General features: G+C 46.1%; 1 long non-coding RNA gene across 1 annotated transcript in view; it reads left to right on the top strand.

Annotated features, from left to right (window-relative positions):
* Window positions 1-243: 243 nt before the first annotated feature.
* Window positions 244-16,714, top strand: part of LOC140846441 (uncharacterized) — an 88,410-nt gene continuing 71,939 nt past the window's right edge. The window contains exon 1 of the long non-coding RNA XR_012125536.1: window positions 244-464. This is a non-coding gene — a long non-coding RNA (uncharacterized lncRNA). The remainder of the gene's footprint in view (window positions 465-16,714) is intronic.

Here is a 16,714-nt window from a genome sequence, read left to right as displayed (position 1 = left end):
CAGAAATGGAGAAGCAGAGGTCTGACGAGCAGCTGGTGGTGGAGGCCCTACTGGTGCCAGAGGCATCAGCCCCTCCTCGGTTGAAACCCCACCTGGCTGAAAGTTGGTGGAAAGCCCGAAAGAAAATAAAGACTAGGCAACCACCTCCACAGGTCGTGGAGCGCTCTACACTCTGCTCCTATTCTCAGGCTCAAGCAATGAACGTATGAAAGGAAATATGGTCTGCTTCTCGAAGGAAGTTTCTAAAGGGCCCCATGAAGGTCACAAGGACCCACATGTGGGTTGCTTTGATAAAGGCAGGAGCAGACAGAAAGAAATTGGATGGAAAGTCAAATAGACTCTTCCTGGAGCTGTGGCAACACTTGAAACTGGAGTGGCTGAGGATGAAGAAGCAGAAGCCATAGAGAAAGCAACAAGACTGGCCTGTGTGTCTGCAAGACTTTCTGCTGGAGAGGCTGGAGAAGGTGGGTATTATAAGGCCCACCTGTGGTCCTTTTTGTTAACTCATTTGAGTAGAACTGGTTTGAATACAGCTGGAATTACCGCTTGGTGGCAATGGGTCTCCTCAGGTTTCAGGGTTAATATAATTTGTTGTAATTTTTGTTATTTTGTATATTGTTGTAGCCTCTGTTGTTATGGAATTTGGTTACAATACTCCAGCTTCCTCACACAGGAACCATTGCAGAAGATTGAGGGCACGTAGATTGAGAGGCAAGAATCCTGGAGGGGTGGAGTGTGGATAAAGTGAAGGTTCCTGTGGCCAGAATTCTCACCTGGCCCAGATCGGCTGGCTCACTACACACGTGTGGGCAATGCATTGTTATTGACTCTATACAAAAAGCCCCGCCCAGTACTCTGGATGACACGGTGGCACAGCTACATGGCTGTGCAGCTACATGGCTGCGCAGCTGCAGGAGAGCAGAGACTGAGACGGCTGCAGGGGCAGAGAGGCCCAGAGGCAGGGACCAGCTTGCTGCATGCAGACTCGCTGAGTGGACAGGAGTCTGGTGATTGACCTGCCACCGTGGGAATAATGTTGAGTATAAACCCTTTCACCCCAAGAACATTCCATTGTCATTCTTTGGTTTCATTGAATCCGTAGTAAACTTGTCTGGGGACCCATTGGCAAGACATTCCCCCACCTTTGCCTCTAAGTCTGTTTTCCCTTCAGCATTCCTGCCGCTTGTCCTGTAATTTGGGTTGACGTGCAGAAGGGAACAGATGAGGGATTGGGGCACAAACATAACTTGTGTGGCACATAAAGAGACAGTGCACCGAAGCCAATGAGGAAGGAAGGTAATTAGCAGTTGGCAACTGTTGTTAAGGTTTCTGTGGCACACCATGGCCATGGCTCCCACGGATCAGGGATCACAACAGTGCACATACCAGAGTCCTAATTGCTTTCCCAGGTTGTCATCCTCATACATGGATAAATTAGCAGCCCAGACCTTGAGACTGATGGTATGACTGGCTCACCCTGAACAGCAGTTACAGAGCGGTTCTGATCTTAATCACACACTCCCTTCAATGGCACTGACCTGCAGCTGAAAATGCCTTGTGTTCTAGCAATGGAGGAGCAGTCAGCCCCACAGCGTGTGTGTGTGTGTACGTGTTGGGAGGGGAGAAGCTTTGATTCTTATCATTAGTATAGTCACAACACTAATTTTTTAAAAATATTACATTAGAGTTGACAAAGCAATTTTATATTTGGTGTCTCCACTGAACCTTAGCAATGTTTTGAGGCAGGTAAAGATGCTTATCTCCACTTAATGACCAAAAAACTCCAATTTAGAGAGGTTCCTGAACCAAAGATTATGCAGCTTGGAAATGAAATCTACCTCGTGAACCTTGCACTCTCTATATTATATTGCTTTTTTTCTTTACATGAGTAAATAACTATCTCTATTTCTCTTCTTTGATATTGAATTGAATTGATTCAAAAGGTTAAAATATGCACAATCATCCTTAGTTAAATGCTCTCTATACCACAGTCTGTGCCAAATGTGTTATATGTGGAACATCATTTAATTCCCACTGTGCTGGGTAGGTATCTTTGTTCTGCTTTAGAGATGAAAAAACTGAGGCTCAGAGAGGTTACTAACTTGCCCAAGGACACACAGACAGTTCAGGCATTCGACTGCAATGCTATTTTGCAGGCCTGGAAAATGCCAGCAGCTGAGAGCCCAGCAAAACCCCTGATGGGACAGATGACTGCTTTTTCACAGCTGGAGAGGAGAAAGGGGAAGCTACCATCATGGAATATTCCCCTTCAGTTCATCTCACTACCAAGAGTTTATTTCTATAATTTCTATAGGAGAGCTGCCAACCCAGCACGGTGGATGCCGCTGGAGCTCTGTCTCGGGAGGGGGCACGGCCTGTGTGTGCTGGCACACGCATGGTTCAGGCTCTCGGGCTCCTGTCTTGGTTCTGCTGGGTCTGAAGTGTCCCCTCCCACCTTGTTCCCCGGGGAGGCAGGTGCACCTGGGACCTGACCTCTGCTCCTCAGCATATCACCTCTGATTTCAGCTGCGGTGCGGCTGCGCAGCTCAGAGCCGGCTTTCTGTTCCACATCCCGCCCACGGTGTCTGGTTTCACACATGTCTCAAGTCTTCTGTCTGCTTCCTGCCCCAGGGCTCCCTTGAGGTCAAGGGTACTGAGGGGGCTCAGGCTGACCCCCACTGGGGAGGAGTAGAGGTTCTGTGGGGGATGTGCTGCCACCCCTTCCTGCGGGGGCTTCATTCTGGGGGATTCTGTACGCTGCTCAGGGAGACCCAGGGGATTCAGTCCCTGTTGTCTGTGGAGGGAACCCCAACCATGCAAACCTTACATTGCCTTTTTCTCTTTTCCTGTATCACCCTAGGTGATCAACTTAGAAATAAAGGTGAGCTTTATTTCTCCCTGGGATCACCTTAGAAATAAACTGCCCGCACCCAAATTCTTGCCGCAGACCATGTTTTGGGAAGAATCCGAACTAAGAAAACATATCTCCTAACATTCCTTTAGTGTGTTATTCACAAACTCTTCCTCTAACCTGGGTGGAAATACTGTGTGGTAAATAAGATCTAGATTTGAATTCTGTCCCCTGTGTGGCCTTGGGCAAGTCACGCAGCTTGAAGTTTCTTATTTGTAGAAGAGGAGTTGAAATAATACCTTCCTCTTGGGGTAAATGTCTGTGTCTTAAAGGGCGTGAGGCAGGGTCTGGTGTTCAGTGAGTGGTCGACAATGACGGTCAGAAACACGGGTTTCAGAGATGTTTGTCCACATGCAAACACATTCATTCCATGCTGAGCAGCCTCTTAAGCTTGGCAAGCTTAAGCTTGTCAGCCTGAGTTTCCTTTTCTGCACAAAAAAGGCCAGGAAGACTAGCTCCCCGATGGAGTTGTAAGAGTTAATATTTCTGTAAGCAGCTGTGACATAGCCTGGCATATAATAGAGATGTCAGTAAAATACAGCTGCTATTATTGAATGCTTCTGGTCTGCAAGTGGACCAAATGACTGCCTCCTCTGTGTTTTTATGCCCCTGTCCACACCTTCTAATGGAGTGATTGTGCATGTTTCTGACTCTCTCCTGTGACTGTGAGCTTCTTAAGGGAAGGGGTTATGAGTCATTTCTCTCTGAAGGATCTGATGTTGAACCTTCATATGCAGGCCAGATGATCAGAGAAGGAGACCCTGGAGGGTCAGAAGAACTTTTGGAAGTGAACCGGTGCAGTTACCTTAGTGGACAAGGAAACTGTTTCCAGAATCCCACAGGCTTTAGCGGAAGGCACCTTCTCCAGTGAGTGCTACTGACAGAGCAGGCAGGAAGGCAAATGAAAAGCAAGTCTGAGGAATTGGCCTCCTTGGCCGGTTGCCTGAGAGGGCCCCCAGTTAAAGCAGCTTTCCTTGGAGAGGGCAACAGGGTTGAATCATGTAAGGGGGAGCCTTTATCCACCAGTTTTGGTGATAGTCATAGCCTCTTTATAGGATGCTCTTAAGGATTTTCAGAGGTGGGATTGTCAACCCTGCCATGGCTTTGCCTGAGCAAGGGGTTCAGGACAGAGGTCTCGCGGCGACCCCTGGGCGTGCGTCCATCCTGGCTCTGGGTGTGTGGGGGTGGAGGGTCTGGGAAGCTCTCTGACCTTCTTTTCCTTTAGTTCCACTTGCAGCTACATTCTTGACCCACAGCAAGTTAGGTAAGGACACACACGCCCTGGAGAGATGTGTGGGGAGGGGCAGCAGTGTGGACCAAGAAGTAGCCGAGGGCTGTGTCTGGAGAAGAGCCTTGGCCTCCCCTCAGAGCTGATGAGGGTGGTTGGCTTCTGTGCTCGCTGCCCTCTGAGTAGCTGACCAGCAGCCCAGACCAGCTGGAGCTGTGGTCAGAGTATTGACTCTGATTCGCTGCCAGGATCCCAGGGGAGGCTTGGTTCCTCTTCTTCTTGCACCTCACTCCTTCCTGTGCACACCACCCCTGCTAATCCTTCTGGGAGAGGTTCAGAAGAAAGGGAGAGGATGGTGGAGGGAGATGGAAGCCCGAGGTGGTGTCTCTGAGCTGGGGACTGTGGTGGCTGAGGCATCACCTGCTACCTGCAGGGCACACTGGGGTCTTTGGTAGTGGCAGTAGTTCTCTGCTCCTGAGCCTCTGAACGGGATGGAAACATAACGAGTCATGGTGAAGGGTTGTCTTGTCCAAACACCTGCGCAATACAGGATTCCACTGAATGGCTTTCTGTACAGGAACAGATGCTCCCTCCCTCAGAGACATTCTGACCAAAGGTTTCTACACTGTCGTCACCCCAAGTCCCGAAAGCTAAACCCTCTTGGGTCTCTTCTTACCTACCTGGCCACTCTTTAGTTTCCTTCAGTGCATTTCCCCCTGAGCCCCTTTTACATGTTGCTGTTGCTAGATCTTTGCTCTGGGCCCCTTTTCCCCTTCTTCCTAACTTTACCTGTCTTGGACAAATCCTTGATATGTAGGTCTGTAGTGCTGTCCTGGTTCTTTTGTCCCCAGATGTCCCATATGCCTCCAAATTGGCATGGCCAAAGCAGAATGCATTAGCTCCTTCTGCAAACATCCCTCCTCTGGATTCCCAAGCTGGGCCCCAGTTTGCTCTAGTCCAAACTCACACACACACACACACACACACCCCTGTACCTCCACACACACACACCCTGTACCTCCACAAACTGGTGCCACCAGATGTGCTAGGTAATTTCCATTTGTCTTCCAGATCCATTCCCCTCCTGACCTCTCTACTCTGTGCCCTAGGAGGCTGACTTTTGGGGCAGCAACTTCCAAGACCTTTGCCCTCTGGTTCTGGGCTGGGTTCAGCCAATGGGAGGTCCTGACAGGAGAAGCTGATGCATTTCTTCTCCCTGCCCCCTCCCTCCTGAGCTGTGGCTTGTGCAGGGACTGGGTTGCTCCCCCTCTCCTGGCTGGCCTTCTCTCCTGGGTTCAGTTCTTTCTGTGTTCCAGTGACTGCTGCTTCCCTTTGCCCTTTGGGTGGGATGCTAATAGCTTCCTGTTGCTGGTCCTGGTGAGTGAATGTCCCTCATAATGCTCAGAACCCTGCCTATACTGCTCCGTACATTTTCTCTTAATTAAATGCTTTTTTCAACTAAATCTTTAAGTGGACTGGATGTTTCTTGCTAGGGTGCTGCCTGAAATACCAGGCCATGCCTTTACTATCTTGCCTGTTTCTCAAATCTAACCTTGACTAAGGGAGAAGTTTCTGGTTTTCTAAAAGCAAGACACAGAGAGTCCCAGGTGATGGCGTCAGTCACATTACTCATTACTCCTTCTGACCTGACCGTCTTATGGTTGTTCTCCCCAGCATCATGTGGACTTAATGGCTTTGTTTCCCCCTCAGGTGGCACTGATGGACCTCTGGCTGGACTGCCCTTTGGGATATTCAGACTTTAAGATTTCTACAGGGGCTCACATCTACTCATCTTCTTGGATGTTTGTGTTCTCTGTAATACATAATGTGTAGGACATGTACATAGGAAGACCAGCTTCCTGAGTGTGCGGCCTGTTAGCTGCATAGGCCCCTTCCTTAGAAGGGCCCTGTGCTTGGTCTAACACTCTGCTGCCACTGTCTTGAAATTACTGATAAGCTTCAAACAGAGTCCCCTGTTTTCTTTTTGCACTGGGCCCTGCACAATACATAGCTGTTCCTGAGTTCCATACTGTGCAGGTGGTTCAGGTCGGCGTGGACGTGGCACCCAATGACACCGAGTCACACCGAGAAAGACTGACTTCCTTTTCACTCATCTTGCAATCCTTTGAATTATTCCAAGGAAAAGCTTTTATTTAGGTGCCAATGTATCTTTAACATCACTTCTGCCACCTGCCAGTTCTCTCCTTTTTAATGGAGAGTGGGCCTCTCATTCTGGGCCTTCGGCAGGCCACATAAAACATCATGTTTTCATGGTTATCGTTTATTAATGGCAACTGACACTAATTGAAGTTTGGGAAACTCTAGCTTAGGATAAAAAACATTCTTCCTTCTGTAGTTCTACCATCAGCTCCCTAAGTCCTTGGAGATTCCAGTAAAGGGCTGTTCTGGGAACTGATATGAGAACCAGGTAAAACGAATTAATGCTATTCCTCCTTAAAATCTTTGATTTTCTTTAAATAGTGCTGATGTACTATTTAAAGGTTTAATCCAGAAATGGGTACAGGAGGAGCAGAATCAGAGACAGACTGTAAACCCAAATCTTGCCTGGTATTTACTCCTGTCACCCATACCATGCCTGACCCCTGATCAATAAGTGGAGAGAGGAGGGATATGAGTGACACAAGCCCCCAGAGGTGGTGGAAGTAGAGGCGCATTTCTCTGTAAACTCAGAACTGGAGCTCCTGAGGTCTTAGGCTTGGAGTTTCGGTGCTCAGCCATCAAGGAGTTGAACTGTGGGTGGCCAGAGGTGGTCAATTTCCCAATAGCCATTCCTGGAGGTTCTGTCTGGCCCACCTAATGCATAATCAGTCTGTACACCTTTTCATTCCAGCTTATAACATTTAAGGTGACAAAAACTCTCCCTACTGGCTACAGTCTTCATCTTATTATACCCATCATTGATTTCATTGGCTGGCATTTAACAGAGGAAGCTTTTTGAACTAAGCTGTTATGCTTGTGGTTTTAGAGGTTGGCATAACAGACAGTTTTAGGGACAGAAGTGTGCATGAATGGACAGAAATGCCTTTTTATAAACAGCATATACACTTACTTCTAGGAAAGAAAAAAAACCCCGCTAGCCCAAGGCATCTCTGAGTGCATTTTGCAACTGCAGACTCATCTCACTATCCCTCCACAATGGGCAGTGTGAAATCATCTCATTGCCTGGGAGAAGGGGGTTTGGGGCAACTTCGTGATCCCATCACCATGGCATGTTTGGGAGTCTAATTTCATCGCATTCCTCACAACCTCTGGGTAAGTTGGGTCAATTATGGTTCTGTCTTCTGCCCACATCTTCATGCGCAGCTTGGACAACCCAACTCAGGAAACCCAAGTTCAGGGTAGAGGTTAATGATAGTGATGATAATAACATGAGCTACCCTTTCCAGGCATGATATGGACACCTTATGTAAATCATCTTTAGCACTTAAAGTTAATTTGCAAGGCAGGTGTTGTCCTCATTTTACAGGGGGGAGCTTGTCATTTACCTATTAGCTCTGTTATCCATTTCCTGCCTTTTCTTCTCTCTGTTTTGTATTGAAGGGTGTCCATTTCCCAGGCCCCTTGCCAACAACCTTCTAGGCTTCAACCAATAGTGGTGTGACGCTGTGAGATTAGAGGATGTGAGAATCCAGACTTTCTCCTCCACCCTCTGCCCAGCCCTGGGTGGCACCTCTTGTGCAGCTGTACCCACTTCAGCTCTGTTGGACCCCTCCAGCTCCGGAGGTGCTGTTTGGTACCCGACACCATCCCGTGGCCCTCCACCTGCAGGGAGGTGGCAGCTTTGTGCTGTTGTTAATCTCTGAGTTGACTCACTGGGTGCTTTTGTTACCTCAGCTCTCACCACATCTGGACAACCAGTTCTCTGAGTTGGCTTCCCCCACACCCCCCCTCCCATTTGAATAGCCTAGGCGGGTATTCTGTTTCCTGGCTGGCAGAGATTAGCAAACTTTTTCTTTCAAGGACCACATAGTAAATATTTTAGGCTTCTTGGCTCAAGAGGCAAAGTGGAGGTATTTATATAAAAAGAGCAAAAATGAATTTTCATAAGTTATTTCGCTCACAGACTATGCAAAAGCAGGTGCAGGCCAGATTTGGCTAGCAGGCCATTGTTATGATGAGGAGATTGAAACTTATTTTAAGTGATATGGAAAACCATCAGGCCATTATAAGAAAGAGTGATAGGATTGGATAGCTCTTTTAAGAAAATCAGTCCAGGTGCTGTGTTGAGAACAAGAAGGGATGAAAGGAAATCAGTCCAGAAGCCACTGCACAATCAGAGTAGATGGTGACTCAGAAAAGGGTGGTGGCCATGCAGATGGAGCACAGCAGGTGGCCTGGAGCCATATTTTCAACCCTGAAACCTGAGTAACTGACCTGAAATACACATCTGATCATGCTGCTGAGAAAAGCGATCATAGCCACAGATCATCCACAGTCTAGTTGGTGAACTCCATGGACCTGATAACCATCCATTCCAACCCCCCAAATGTGGGCATGGATAGAGGGAGGGCAGGCTTGGGAAGGGAAGACAGGGAAGTGGTACAGGCTGTGCTTCTGTGGGCAGCAGGGAATGGGGTGGGGGCAGGGGGACAACCACTAGTTTGGATAGATTTGGAGATGGCAGGAGTTATTGTCACTACATGATGCTTTCCTGCCATTTCATTCCAGATTTCAGGCCCTATAAGGCCAGGGTCTAAGGGATTTGCCCCCAGCACAGTTAAATGAAAGATGAATGTATGCTTTCTTAAATAATTCCAGTAACTGGGGAGGGCCACTGTCATTTTAAATTCCCATTTATAGCAGAAGTTCTTAACCTAAGGTACACAGAGGGAATTCAGGGATCTATAAACTTGGATGGAAAAAGTATTACTTGTTTTCACTAATATTTAAATGAAACTCAGCTCTTGCTTCAGTGATAAATGTAGGTCAGAAACCTGCAGTAGAATTAACAGTTCCACTAAATACTACAGATATTTTCATATCATATAGCTATTGTTGAAATTATCCTGAAATATTTCCCATAACTTGAAGTTATTACACTCCCTACTAGGTCTTATTTAATATTTAATAAAGATGCACAACTATTGCTACATCACCTATTTGTTTTTAAAAAAATGTTTGGTAACTGTATTTCAGTATAATTAGTTTGGTGTGTAATCTTGCCTATTTATTTTATGCCCTTAAAAACATTATTTGTGGAAGGGATTTATAGCTTCATTTACAGCTAAAGCCAAAAGCAGGGCCCATTCGCACTCTCATCATGGCATTGGTCATGAGCAATGTTAGTGGATGGTGTTGGTCCTGGTTTGGGGACAAATGTTTAAAGCAGTGTTCCTGAAGCTTCTCTTTCCTTGAGCTCATTGTGCTTCGGAGGGACAATGCTCCCAGTCTTCTCCAGCACAGAGCACTTAGCTAATTATGCTGAACTCAGGGCCAGACCTCAGGGAGAGAGAAGCAGTCTGTCGGATCCCTTTGGCAATCAATTTATGCCCCAAAGCAGGAAGATTGATAGCTTCTGCATCAATCCGTCCAGCTAACAGTACCACAGATGCTGTTTTAATCCCAAAGCACAGAGCCACCGTCAGCCTTTCTTTTCAACCTCTGCTTCAAATGGGGGGAGGGGGGGGCTGGGGAGGTGGCTCCCGGGGGTGGAGCAAACGTGCCACGTGGGGACTATTTTAACATGCGCGCATCTCGCTCTTGTCCGTTTTCACAGCTCATCCCCTTTCTGGCCACCGATTTGGATTTCTTCCCATCCTTTGGTCACCTTTTTCAGACTTTCTTTTCAGGTCACACGCTCTCCTTTCCTGCGTGTTGTGAAATTGCCTTCCCTTCTGCCAGAAACCCTTCAAAATGTCTGTCCTTCTCAGAACCTCTCTGATCTGTGGGGGCCTGGAGATCTGTGGGGGGCTGGAGAAAACCGACGCCTCTGGGTCTGAGGACTGGCTGCGCAGTGGGGAAGGCTGGGTTGGTTATTCTTTCTCACCCTGTAGTTGCTCAGAGAGCCTTGCAACAACTCCAGGGCCCTGGGAAGAACTTTTTTGTTTTTTGTTTTAAATCAGATTTCCCCATGATACTGCCAAGAACTCATTCCTGAGAATATAACCAATTCCAAGCCCAGCCTGAAAGCCTAGAAGCTTAAACAACAGTTTCTGGGCGGGTTGAGAGCATGGAACTTCCTTTCCCACTGTGGTTGCAGAGCCTGGCTGCCTTCCTTATGGTCACGGCCAGTTTCTGCTTCCGCCCTTCTAGTACCTCCTGGGGGCTGCCCTCTCGTCACAGGTCAAGGAGAGCCTCTCTGACGCACGGCCCTACTGGGAGCTCCTCTCGGAGGTCTTGCTGAGGCTTGGAGGCATGGGAGACCAGTGTGGTAGGGTACATGTTTGTGCTTCTGCCCTTATGTTCTAAGCACAGGAAACCCCAAGACAGGCAGTATTATTTTTGGCCTTTGTGGGCACAGGATTCCTTATTCAAGCATTTCTCATTGTTGCACATGTTGCAGTAATAGGCTTTGTGGATGACCATGTGTGGGAGCTTCAAAAACTCATGGCAGCTGTGGCTAGTTTGCAGTCTTTTTTATTGTTTTCTTTCCTATTGGCCTCCCACCCCACAAACCAGAAGCCAAATGTGCCAGTCAGGGTCCTTGGAGGAAGCTGATTGCACTCAAACAGAAGATGGTTTAAGAAAGATGCTATGGGAGGTCCACAGGGTGCTGATGCCCCCCCAGGGACCAGCTGTACCTTCAGGGGCGCTGCACCTTCCCCACACCTGAAGGGACCAGGGAGCAAGCTGTGCTATGGGGGCCCTGGGACAGCAGGAGCCACAGAGGACGGGAGCCAGCAGGGCTTGTTGTTGGGGACAGAGGCAGCCACCTCCGGAAACTGGTGCAGAAGCAGGGAGATTGCTGGTGGTGAACACCTGGCCTCACTCCCTCTGGCCTCATTGACTGGGTCCTGTCAGAAGCAGAGACACAGAGCACAGAAGAGGAATTTATGCCCTAAAGCAGGAAGATTGGTAGCTTCTGCATATCTCCATCCAGCTAACAGTACCACGGATGCTGTTTTAATCCCAAAGCACAGAGCCACCGTCAGCCTTTCTTTTCAACCTCTGCTTCAAATGGAGGGGCTGGGGAGGGTGGTTGGTGGGGAATAAGAGGCTTTGAAACTGCTGTCAGTCCCAGGCCTTCTGAGGCATGGAGCAAAGCTTCACCTTTCACAGAGAGGCCTTGTCACCCCCAGAGTGGAGGGGCAAGTGATTTTGATAGAGGACAGTATGGAGCGGGCAGAAGCAGGCCCTCATGGTCCTTCATGACAGTCAGTACAATGAGTGTGTTACGCCCACCACGTGTTGCAGACCAAAAAAATGCCCAGGGCCTGTGCTGCTCACGGGGGCCCCACAGAGCCCAGGCTCCTGGCCCTCCTGTCCTCAGTCAGCCTTCTTTGCACCCCACAGCCTTAAAACTCTCCCCTCTTCATCAGAGCAATCTGTGCCTGCCCCGTGTATCCAGACTTATGCCAGCAAGGGGCTGGGTTTTCCAAAGCTGAGAACTACCCTCCTCAGGAGGCAGTTGGCAAAATGATTTAATTTGTTTTTGCAGCAAGAACTGAAAGACCGCAGATACCTTGCTCTCAGGGTTGTGAAAAGGACTGGTGGGATGCAGCAGCAAGCTGTTGAGATTTTGGACAATATCGGGTTTTTAAATTGTAGAAAAGGTTTTGAAAGATTCATAATTGTGGTCTTACCGATAACATCAGCAGTTGATTAACACATATTTTGTGTATGTATTACATGCTCTATTCTCACAATAAAGTAAGCTAGAGAAAAGGAAATGTTTTTCCAAATTGTCACAGATTCCCCAAAGAGTTGCCAATATATTTATTTAAAAAAAAAAATCCATGAATACACTCACCTGTACAGTTCAAGTCTGTGTTGTTCAAGGGTCAGCTGATGCATAGCAGCAGAACCGTATCTTATCTATATCTCATCTTCTCATCTTACAAAACAGAAATTCTGAGCCCATTCACAACTCCTAGTGATGGGAACCACCATTCTTCTTTCTCTTCTCTGAGTTTGACTATTCTAGGTCCCTTATATGAGTGGAATCATACTGAATTTGTCTTTTCGTGACCAGCTTATTTTTCCTAGCATAATGACCTCAAGGTCCAACTATGCTGTAGCATGTGACCAGATTTCCTTCTTTTTTAAGGCCATATAATATTCTGCTATATGTATTTTGACCACAATTTGCTTATCTGTTTGTCTATCAGTGGACATTTGGGCTGCTGCTACCTGTTGGCTCTTGTGAATACTGCTGCTGTGAACATGGCTGTGCAAATATCTCTTTTAGATCATGTTTTGAATTCTTTGGATATATATACCCAGAAGTGGGGGGGCTAGATCATATGGTAGTTATATTTTTAATTTTTTGAGAGACCTCCACACTTTTCTGTAGAGGCTGCACCATTTTACCTTCCCACTAACAGTTCATATGGGTTCCAATTTCTCTGGATCTTTGCCAACCCTTTTTATTTTCCTTTTTTTTTTATTTTTAAGAGTGGTCAGCCTGATGGGTGTGAAGTGATATCTCATTATGGTTGTGATTTTATTTCTCTAGTGATTAGTGATGCTGAGCATCTTTTCCATTCCTTGCTAGCCATTTGTAAATCTTTCTTGGAGTAATGTCTATTCAAGTCCTTTGCCCATTTTTTAAATGGGGTTATTTGTCTTTTTGCTTTTGAGTTGTAGGAGTTCTTTTTATTATTCTGGATATTAACCTCTTGTCAGATTTATGATTTGCAAATATTTCCTCCCATTCTGTAGGTTGCTTTTCACCCTGTTGATTCTTTGAGGTTAATAACAAGTCTCACCTAGCTTTTTTAATCATAAGAGTCTGTGGACTCTTGTTCAAAGTACACATCCCCGACTCCTTGAAAATCCTGATTCAGGAAATAGAGCTCAGGACCCACAGATCGGCATTTTTTAAAGTGGATCTCAGGTGATTCTCAAATCAAGCAAGTTTGAAACACTCCAGATTCTACAATGATTGTGTTTCCCAACTGTGGCTGTGCAGTGGAATCACCTGTAGACCTTTTAAAAATATGCATGCCTGGTCCTCTTTCCAGAGTTTCTGAATTAATTGAGAATAATTAATTCTCAATAAATAGAGATTGTTGGGATTTTAAAATGCCTCCGGGGATGGATCATCAGCCCAGGTTGAGAACCAGTGCTCTGCTGCTCCTCCAGGCCGGGGGCCCTGCTCCTGGCATGTGCCTGGATTGGTTTGGATGTGCTGCACCCTAAGCCATGCCTTCTTATTTTGAAAGGGATTCTGTTATTGGAAAGTGGTTCTTTTGTGCTGAGGTGGAGAGCTTCATAGATAAATCTGACCAGGTGGCCACAAGTCTCCATGTTGTCTTGGGGAAGTTGAAAAGACCTGACTGTCAGTTTCCTTCATAGCTGACCCAGTAAAGGTCTGCTCTTTTGTGGCAAGAACTGAATGCTTCCCCATCCTGAAGGAAGGCACCACAGATGGAACTAGTTTGCCAAGGCACAGAAGAATGAGCCTTTTATTACTGGACAGTCTGCAGGGGTTTCAACACAGCTACTTGGTTGGACCCTGGGGAATAGCTTCTCCATTCAAGACAAGGAATTCTTCTCAAAGATCATTAAACAATTATTTTTAAACTATTTCTGTACCGCCTTGATGTGGATATGTGGCTTTGGGGGTCTAAATACCAATACAGGACAAGAAGAGCTAAGTGGAGAATTTATAAATTAGCTTCCTTTAATCCCTCAAACAGAACAATGATTTATTAATAGAGGGAGTCTGTTAAGAGACAAGAATGTGAGGTTAAGATTCCAGATCTGATTCTTTTGCCTGTTATTCGTGGGCCTCTTGGGCATGACATCTGAACTCTCTGGGTCTCAGTTTGCTTGTCTGTGAAATGGAGTTAATAATACCCACTCAGGATGCAAGACAAGCAAATGAGGTAAGATATAAAAATGATCTGTTAACCTTGGTGTGCAAATAAGTATTAGGCCCTTAGGAAGTGGTAGTTACCATTGCTGTTGTGTTGTGATGAGCTGTTGTATTTATCAGTACATTGCTTTCACAGATCTGGTCGTCTTCATCAGAGAGGCAAACTCTTTACCTTCATAGTACAAAGCCCAGAAGAGCACACAGCCATGAGATGGGAAATGTTTTCTGCAAACGTCCTATCTGTATGCGTTTCCTTAAATTATTCCCAAACACCACCAGCCACTTGGGGGGGAATACAACTTGAAGCCACAGCACTGTCATCTCCTCGCCTTCTCTCAGATGGCTACTCGCCTTCGATTTCTCACCAGCCATCATCAAATCAGACAGAAAAGGAAATTGCCATCATCATTGACCTAGAACTCATTCATGGTGAAGTGTCCATACTCCCACTCCTAGGCAAGTTTTAAACGTGTTTCTACTTGTGGACTCAAATCATTTTGTCCTGATTTCTTCCATACTTTTCCTTCAGTTGGTAGGAAGTAGTTAGAGACTTAGAGATGTGTGACTTTGAGACAGAAGGCAGGTGCACTTGGAAGTGAGATCCAGGGCAGGAAGTGCTAACTTGTGATAAGGTGATCAGAAACCTCTGACATTAATGTATATGGCAGTAATGCTGATATAACTGACAGCATGATAAAATGGACAGGAGGGAGGCATTTATGGAGCACCTACTGCATGCTAATGCTCTGCTAGCAACTGCATTGCAATTTCTTACTTCATTCTCATAGTGAGTCTGCTGGAGAGGCCTCATTTCCATTTTATATGAGGGGCCAAGAGATGAAAAGTGACTTCCTATAGCCTGAGTGATTTGTTTGCTTCCAAAGCACATATGTGTTCCCTGCTCCACTCTGACTTGGGAAACCAGCTACAGTCACCCTGAGTAGGGGTGGATACTGCAAAACTACCAAAGGGAAAAGAAAAACATACAAGTGTTGTTGGATATATAAAACTGTGCATTAAAGAGTCATTTATGTCCCAGTAATGCCTAATGACACATAGCACAGTAAGATTATGATTAAATATCTGAAAGATGAAGTTGGCTGTACATTTTGTTTGATCAGAACAGAAAGCCCAGTAGGCAGGGGCATTATCTCCATCGTTTCTTGCCCACCAGCATGGTCATTTGCTTATAACTTTGATAAACGTTGGTCAGGAGTTTCAGGCCTTCACTGGCAGTGCAGACATAAAATGAGGTAGAGTCACATCTAGCCTTTGCATTAATGTCAACAGAAGAACAATCCATTGATTTGCTAATTATTCTTCACTGCTAGGTACAGGCATCATTAGGAAAAACAAATACATGACTTAAACAAAAACTTTTGCTATTGAGTTGGCTTAGATTTGGTTTTAAATTTTGTGATGCTGATGAGAGTCTAGGTCCACAGTGAATGAGCCAATTGACTTACTGTTCTTGGGGAGAGAAGAGAGATTGATTAAAATTGCAAAGGATTGGGGTAGGGAGGGATGCATCTGTCATAAGGCAGGAAGCAGTGGATTAAGATTCAGAAACTTTGATCTGCCACTATTTGCTGTGTTACCCTAACCTGTCTGTGTTTTTTCTCCTCCCTAAAATGAGGATAATAATAGCATTTACCTTTTATAGGATGTCTTAGACCCCAAGCAAACCCTGAGGCAAGGATTTTGTATGCAGATAGTTTACTCTGAGGCATGTGAAGGAGTCAGTGGGCAGGTTGCAGCTTTGGGAAACTGGGGGTCAATACCTTTAGGATTCTGTATTAGTTATCTGCTACCGTGTAACAAATTACTCCAAAATTTAATGGCCTAAAACAATGGTCAATACTTATTAAATCTACATTTTCTGTAGATTATGAATTCGGGAGGGGCTTACCTGGGAGGTTCTGGGTCAGGATCTCTCATAAGGTTCTAGTTAGATGGTGATTGGAGCTGCATCATCTGAAGGCTCGAGTGAGACCAGAGGATCCATTTCCACGGTGGCTTGATCATACAGCGGGTGCACTAGTGCATAGAACCTCTCCACACACTCTGTGTGTTTCCTTGATGTGGTGCTGGCTTTCCCCAGAAGCAGCAGTCTGAAAGGGAAACAGCATGTCCATAACCTATGCTTAGAAGTCACACAGCATCACTTTTACTATCTGCTGCTCATTAGAGGTGAGGTGCTTAGCATACCCTACATTTGAGGCAAGAGGGACTAGGTGCCACCTTCTGAAGGAATGAGTTTCCAAGAATTTGTTGACACATTTTATAATACATATTTTAGAATACATCAACAAATACGTATTTTAGAATCTATATTTTAGAATACTACCACATACTCGGTGTGACACTGTGTGGAACACACTTTAGAGGTCTTTCGCTGAGAGTGGAAGAAGCTGTGTTATTTATCTCCCAATTCCCTCCTCTATTGGTTGAAGATTCTAACTGATGCCCTGGGAGCAAGAATGAGTGAGAGCAGGAATGACATATTCCTCCTGTGCTGAGGGGTGCTTCAGAGACATTCCCTGTGTTTACAGAGATGCTGAAGGGCGCTGTTGAC

The sequence above is a fragment of the Manis javanica genome, chromosome 15 (assembly GCF_040802235.1).
Source record: "Manis javanica isolate MJ-LG chromosome 15, MJ_LKY, whole genome shotgun sequence".
NCBI classification, from domain to species: domain Eukaryota; kingdom Metazoa; phylum Chordata; class Mammalia; order Pholidota; family Manidae; genus Manis; species Manis javanica.
The sequence above is the reverse complement of the archived record's forward strand: the minus strand, read 5'-3'. Positions and strand labels throughout refer to the sequence as shown.